We start from the raw sequence: 7,178 nt of genomic DNA, 5'->3' as shown, positions 1-7,178 counted from the left end.
GCTGGCTCTTGTGTGTTCGAGCTTCTGTATTCGAGCCCTCGAGGCCCTGTCTTGTAATATAAAGCTTGTATTATTTTAATTTGTGGCTAGAGTTGTGTTGTGATATCTTCCCGTGAGTATCTGATCTTGATCGTACACATTTGCATGTATAATTAGTGTACGATTGAATTGGGGGCGTTACACGTGATCCCCACCCCCTCCCACCCTTTGAGTAGCATGCAAAGGGGGAGGGGACTCGTGGCCTCTTTGGGAGAGGGGAGCAGTGGCGGCTAGGTGATGCCCTTTGAGATTCGTTTTTTCGAACTGTGGAGACTCCCACTGAAGCTATGCCTTTAATAATTAAAGGTACTTTTTTGTTCTAGTCATAACACCTATTGATTGTTGCTAAAAAGCAAGGGCTTTTTTTAACAAGCTTCATGCACGCATTAAGATCAGTAAATCCAATATGGTTTATATCTAACTTATGTATGACAATGTTGTTATTATTCGCTGTGCTATGTAGGTATGTGTTGTTAAAACTTCTGTTTTTTGAGAGAAGAGGAAAACAATTATACATGACGCTATCCTTATTACGGAAGAAGTAAGTTTGTGAGTTACGACATTTTTTCATGTTTTGGTGAGATTTAGATATGGTGTTGAAATTAACATCTCTCATTATTCATGTATAAGTGAAGAGTTTGCGATAACTTTGAGAACTTTGACCTTCATATGTTGGATACATGCAAAAGATTTGATCAGTACAAGCATGAGTGACTTATTTATCTTCATCTTTGGAGGTTGTTAAATAAAATGTGATGTTTTGTCCTCGCAAAGCTATGTTTCTTCCGTAAACAAATAAAAGATGTTTTAGGTCGCTAAAATCTTCTTTTGAAGGTCATAGAGGGAGTAGCATATTGCATTCTAATTTTATTTCTTCCGTTGCAACGCACATAACATTTGCGGTTGCTAGTTAAAAAAGAAAATCAAATGATAACACCCATACGTGTGGCATTTATTAACACACCCACACGCATTCGATGTCTCTCAATCCATTTGCATGATTTTTGAAGCAGACGCCATCTGGGTGGAGAACCACGTAAGCACTTAACGTCGTGTGAGCGTTTTCATTTAGTGCCACACATGTGGGCGCTCCTCGCTCGAACGGACACATGAACGTGTTGGATTATGGATGGGCTTAGGCCCATATAAGACACTAATCCCTGGTTAATCTTGAGGCCCATGTATGAGATGGCAGGTGGTGGGAAGTTTAGTCCCACCTTGCTAGTTGAGGAGAGTTGAGACCCCTTTATAAGGGCTGCTCTACCACTTGCCATTGGGAGCTTGGGAAGAGGAGTGGTACATGCGCGCTCCTCCTCCTCCGCCGCTCGCCTCGCTATGCCTTGCCTCGTCACGATGCGCGTGAGTTGCGGGTTGCGGGATTGAGCTGAGCTGAAGCTTGTTTTTGCGGCTCAGGAATGAATTAATTAATCAGGGATTAATTAACGAGTCGCTAACATGTGGGCCACTGTCCAAGACGTTCGATTGTGGGCTGACTTGTGTTGCCAGGATTCGTCGACTCCCTTGCCGGGAACAATGACTCCCTTGCCGGGAGTGGGCCGACTCGGTCATCGGCCTCGACAAGGCCCACGACTTTCTTCCTTACGGACTATATAAGAAGGCTCTGGCCAGTGAAGTCACCTAGTTTGGTTCACTAACTCCCTCTCACGTGACCTAGCCGTCATCTAATGTTCCTCACTCTGTGCTGCCTCCGGCGATCCCATCCCGACGATCGCGTGCACGGCTGGTCGGGAGAGCAGGTGCCTTCGGAACCCTGTCGTTCGAGATCCTGCCTGGGAGAATGGCAATAAGGTTTTTGGGGAGCGTCTCGACGCGACTGCTCCCGATCCGTCCCCAACTCCGTTCGCCTCTGCTTGCACTACTTCCTCTGCATCGACACCATGGCCGACTGTCGTGGATCTAAGTCTGACAGTAGAATGTGGGGTAGGAATGTAGAGGCAAGATCCTAGCTATGGAGGAGTTGTACACACGATTTTTACGAGTTCAGTCCCTTCTCGGAGGAAGTAACAGCCCTACGTCTCGGAGCCCAGAGGCGGTCGACTGGATTATATGCGTGTGTGTTACAGGGGGTGCGAACCCTTGTCCCTGAGGAGGGGGGTGGCTTATATAGAGTTCGCCAGACCCCTCCCGCCCTCAGTTACAAAGGGTTTAAGGTACATAAAGATGGAGACGTTACTGGTAACGCCCGTAATAAAAGTACATAATGACCATTAAGGCTATGACTTAAATCCCGACCGTTGCAGAGTGGAGTGGCTCTAGATCTTCTGATAGTCGAGTGGTTGTTCGTACGGTCGAGTGTCTTCAAGACTGTCGAGTGGAACATGGCTTCAGGGTCGAGTGGATGGTGATTTTTCTTCGACTGCTTCTGGTTCTTTTAGGGATGTCCTTGGGAAGGGTATCTTGAACATATCCATGACCCTACCCTAGGTACATAGCTTCATCATTAGCCCCCGAATGGATCAGGGATTGAGTGAGGAAGGAGTTGAGAACACTTCCGACTCATTTTTAGTGCTATGAGTATATCTTGCTCTGGATCAATGAACTGAGGGGATGACACCAACTTCTTTTTCAGTCGCCTTGGTCCATTCTTAGTTTTTGTCGAGTGAACTTTTATGGTAGAGTTCTGAATGACGATGTGGAGGATGTTTTCCGTCTGACAAGTTGTTCTGCTGTCCACGGATTTCGCGGGATTCGAATTTCGGGAAGCGCGTCGGACGGGCGAGGTCGTGGTAATCAGGACGGATTAGGCAGGTCGCCTCGATTCCCGCGCCACATTTTTCACCACGTATCGCGCGCGCGACTGTTGCGGGATTTGTTTAGATCATTCGGGCCTACAAGTCAGTCACTCGGAAGTGACCTTATAAAAGGCACCAGACCGGGCTTTTGAATAGTGCGCCCTCATTCTCTTTCTTCTTCCTCAGACTTCTCCGCTGCGCCCGCTTCCGCTCTCGTCATCGTAGCCTCGCTCGGACTTGATCCGTCGCCATGGGAAAGGAGAAGACGATGGCGTTGGAGCGCGCGAAGAAGGCGGCCGCGAAGGCAAAAGGCAAGAGGACCAGCCGGGGTGGATCCTCGTCGAGATCCGGCCTGCCACTGGGCTGGATCCAGGGCGACTGGATCCGCTCGACGATCAGCCAGGACGACCTGGTGGAGGGGGGACTGATCCCCCATGAACCGGCGCGGCTCCCAAGGAACAAGACCAAGCCGCGGCCGCTGGAGGGTGAGTGCGTTCTCCTCGCCACTCATGTCGACCGCGGATTCTGTTTGCCTCCCCACCCTTTCTTTCATGGCTTTTCGAACTTCTTCGGGGCTCAACTCCACCACTTTACTCCAAACACCATAGTGTATCTTGCTGCCTTTGTGTCAATGTGCGAAAATTTCTTGGGTTGTCGACCGCACTGGGTCTCTTCAAACATATATTCACCTGCTGCTCCTAGTCGGTCAAGAAAGCCAACCCGAGTGACGAGAGGACGCATGTGATACAGATGTGTGGGGTCTTGGAATCCAAATGAGGAACAAGAGTACCTTCCCAGCGATGATCCTTCCTGACTCGGTCCGGGGCTGGCAGTCGACCTGGTTTTACTGTAAGGACCAGTCGACCCCGGGCCAGTCGACTGGACTTCCCCCCTTTTCCCTGGCTCGAGTGGAGAAGCCCTCCTCCTTGAGGGTGATCCCATGTAACGCCCATAATGCGGCTATATCTCCCACATGTCGAAGCACGACTTAGAGGCATAATCGCATTGTAAGCAATGTCGCAAGTGGTGTAATCTTCACACAACCCATGTACTAAATAAAGGAAAGAGATACATAGTTGGCTTTACACTCGCCACGTCACACAATAGCATAAATATCATTACATTCATGCAAATACAATCAAGGTCCAACAACGGAACCAAAATAAAGACAACCCCAAAAGCAACAAAGTCCCTGATCGCCCCAACCGGGCACCACTACTGATCATCTGGAAAGGAAACGTAGTATCGTCCTGAGTCCTCATCGAACACCCACTTGAGCTCAGTCGAATCTCCTGGAGCGGTATCATCGTGTAACGCCCTCGATGCGGCTATATCTCCCACGTGTCGAAGCACGACTTAGAGGCATAACCGCATTGAAAGCAATGTCGCAAGTGAGGTAATTTTCACACAACCCATGTAATACATAAGGGAAAGAGATACATAGTTGGCTTACAATCGCCACTTCACACAATTACATGAATAAAGCATTACAACATCCAAATACAATCAAGGTCCGACTACGGAACCAAAATAAAAGAAGAACCCCAAATGCGACAAGGCCCCCGATCGACCCTAACTGGGCTCCACTACTGATCAATTAGAACGAAACAACACAAAGGACAAGATCTTCATCGAGCTCCTCCTTGAGCTTGGTTGCATCATCTGCACGGTTCAACGGCACCTGCAAACTGGTTTTGGAAGTATTTGTGAGTCACGGGGACTCAGCAATCTCGCACCCTCACGATCAAGACTATTTAAGCTTATGGGTAAGGTAAAGGTATGAGGTGGAGCTGCAGCAAGCAACTAGCATATATGGTGGCTAACCTATTTGCAAAAGAGAGCGAGAAGAGAATGCAAAAGCACGGTCGAACAACTATGATCAACACCATGTTCACTTCCCGGACTCCGCCGGAAAGAGACCATCACGGTTACACACGCGGTTGATGCATTTTAATTAAGGTCAACTTCAGGTTTTCTACAACCGGACATTAACAAATTCCCATCTGCCCATAACCGCGGGCACGGCTTTCGAAAGTTCAAATCCCTGCAGGGGTGTCCCAACTTAGCCCATGACAAGCTCTCACAGTCAACGAAGGAATAGACCTCCTCCCAAGACATTCCGATCAGACTCGGTATCCCGGTTCTACAAGACATCCTCGACAATGGTAAAACAAGTCCAGCAAGACCGCCCGATGCGCCGACATCCTGATAGGAGCTGCACATATCTTGTTCTCAGAGCAACACCGGATGAACACTACGTATAGCTAAAACCAGCCCTCAAGTTTCCCCCAGGTGGCGCCGCAAGTGGCTCTAGTTTGGACCAACACTTAGACAAGCACTGGCCCGGGGGGGTTAAAATAAAGATGACCCTCGGGATGCGCGACTCCCAAGGGAAAAAGGCTAGGTGGCAAATGGTAAAACCAAGGTTGGGCCTTGCTGGAGGAGTTTTATTCAAAGCGAACTGTCAAGGGGTTCCCACTATAACCCAACCGCGTAAGGAACGCAAAATCCGGGAACATAACACCGATATGACGGAAACTAAGGCGGCAAGAGTGGAACAAAACACCAGGCATAAGGCCGAGCCTTCCACCCTTTACCAAGTATATAGATGCATTAATTAAATAAGATATATTGTGATATCCCAACAAGTAACCAATGTTCCAACAAGGAACGAACTCCATGTTCCAACAAGGAACAAACTTCAATCTTCACCTGCAACTAACAACGCTATAAGAGGGGCTGAGCAAAGCGGTAACATAGCCAAACAACAGTTTGCTAGGACAAGGTGGGTTAGAGGCTTGGTTCAACAATATGGGAGGCATGATAAGCAAGTGGTAGGTATCGCAGCATAGGCATAGCAAAAGAGCGAGCAACTAAGCAAGCAAAGATAGAAGTGATTTCGAGGGTATGGTCATCTTGCCTGAAATCCCGCAAGGAAGAAGAACGAGTCCATGAAGAAGACAAACGGACGTAGTCGAACGGGTCCTCACAAATGTGACGTTATCGGAACCAACCCGAAGAAGCACACACCGAAAAGAAGCACACAACATAGTAAACAACCATCACATAAACATGGCATGATGCACAATCAGGTATGATGCATGTCCGGTTTAAATATGCATGGCATGGCAAAGAGCACAAACAATCCTACAAATTAAGTGGAGCTCAATATGCAACGAGTTGCATATTGACGGAACACCACATCAATTATTTCGTTCTCTCTCGGGTTAGGTACTCAACAATATTAAATGTTGTTTAAACATGGCAAGAGGTGATACATAACAAAACTATACCATCTAAACAATTTAAATGGGGCCGGATATAACAAACAACAAATCCGCTAAATCCCCATATGCATTTATCAATTTGATGCAACAACAATTTTAAACATTTAAATGTTATTATCATGATGCGAATGACATGAGCAAGTTTTAGGCAATTTTTATTAAGAGTTGACATGAGCATTATGAAGCATTTAGTCTTCATGGCGGAACAAAAAGGGTGCCACGCCAACTACCACGGAAATGGTGCTACGGCAATATTTCGGGTGATCCGACAACTCATTGAGATGTCGGTGCAAGAGAAAATGTGGATGAACGGATCATGCGAGGATGGTGGGGTGATCCCGGATACCGGGTTTCCCATGGGTCGACGGCATGGAAACCGAGGAGGAACGTGCAATGACAACTCGAACACGGTTCGAACATGAGCATCTCAAACATCGCAAGCATTCGTTACACAGACGTCGTCTCGGGTTATACCTTCGAAGTGTGCAAACGGGACGGTTCTCGATCGGTGCCAAGTAGAGCAAGTAGACATTCTCGGGACGTTCGTAGTGGAAGTAGTGGGGTACACGATGACGGTAGAGGTACTCGCGGTGGTAGTGGTACACATTTTCGTAGAAGGACTTGACGAATCCGAGTCGCTTGGGGGTCGACGGTAGTTGTTCACATTTTCGAGGAGGAAGTAGAGGTTCTCGCGATCTAGGTGACGGTAGTTGTTCACGGCGGTAGTGGAACTTGACGGATCCGATGCCTCCGGACGTAGTGGTACACTGTTCGGGTTTTTTTCGGAGAGGTACATGGCGTTCTTCGGTCATAGGTACTTGACATTTTGCTATCCGGGTCTTCGGCGACGGTCGTTGTACACATGACATTGGGATACTTATCGGTCCGGTCTTGAAGGAGTAGATGTACATGTTGTCGGGGCTTGTCGCATCACCAGGTGTAGTCGTACACTTGTCAGAAAAGATGGCACATCCAAAACGAAGCAACACCAACAAGGCCTCGGGTCTTGGCGAGGCGGACAGCAGGTCGCGTGGCCCACGAGCGAACAGCGAGGGCGAGGAGGCAGAGGCACTGCGAACTGCAGCAGCGGCCGCGATCT

Source organism: Triticum dicoccoides, chromosome 7A, assembly GCF_002162155.2.
Source record: "Triticum dicoccoides isolate Atlit2015 ecotype Zavitan chromosome 7A, WEW_v2.0, whole genome shotgun sequence".
Classification (NCBI taxonomy): domain Eukaryota; kingdom Viridiplantae; phylum Streptophyta; class Magnoliopsida; order Poales; family Poaceae; genus Triticum; species Triticum dicoccoides.
This window is presented reverse-complemented; position numbering follows the sequence as displayed.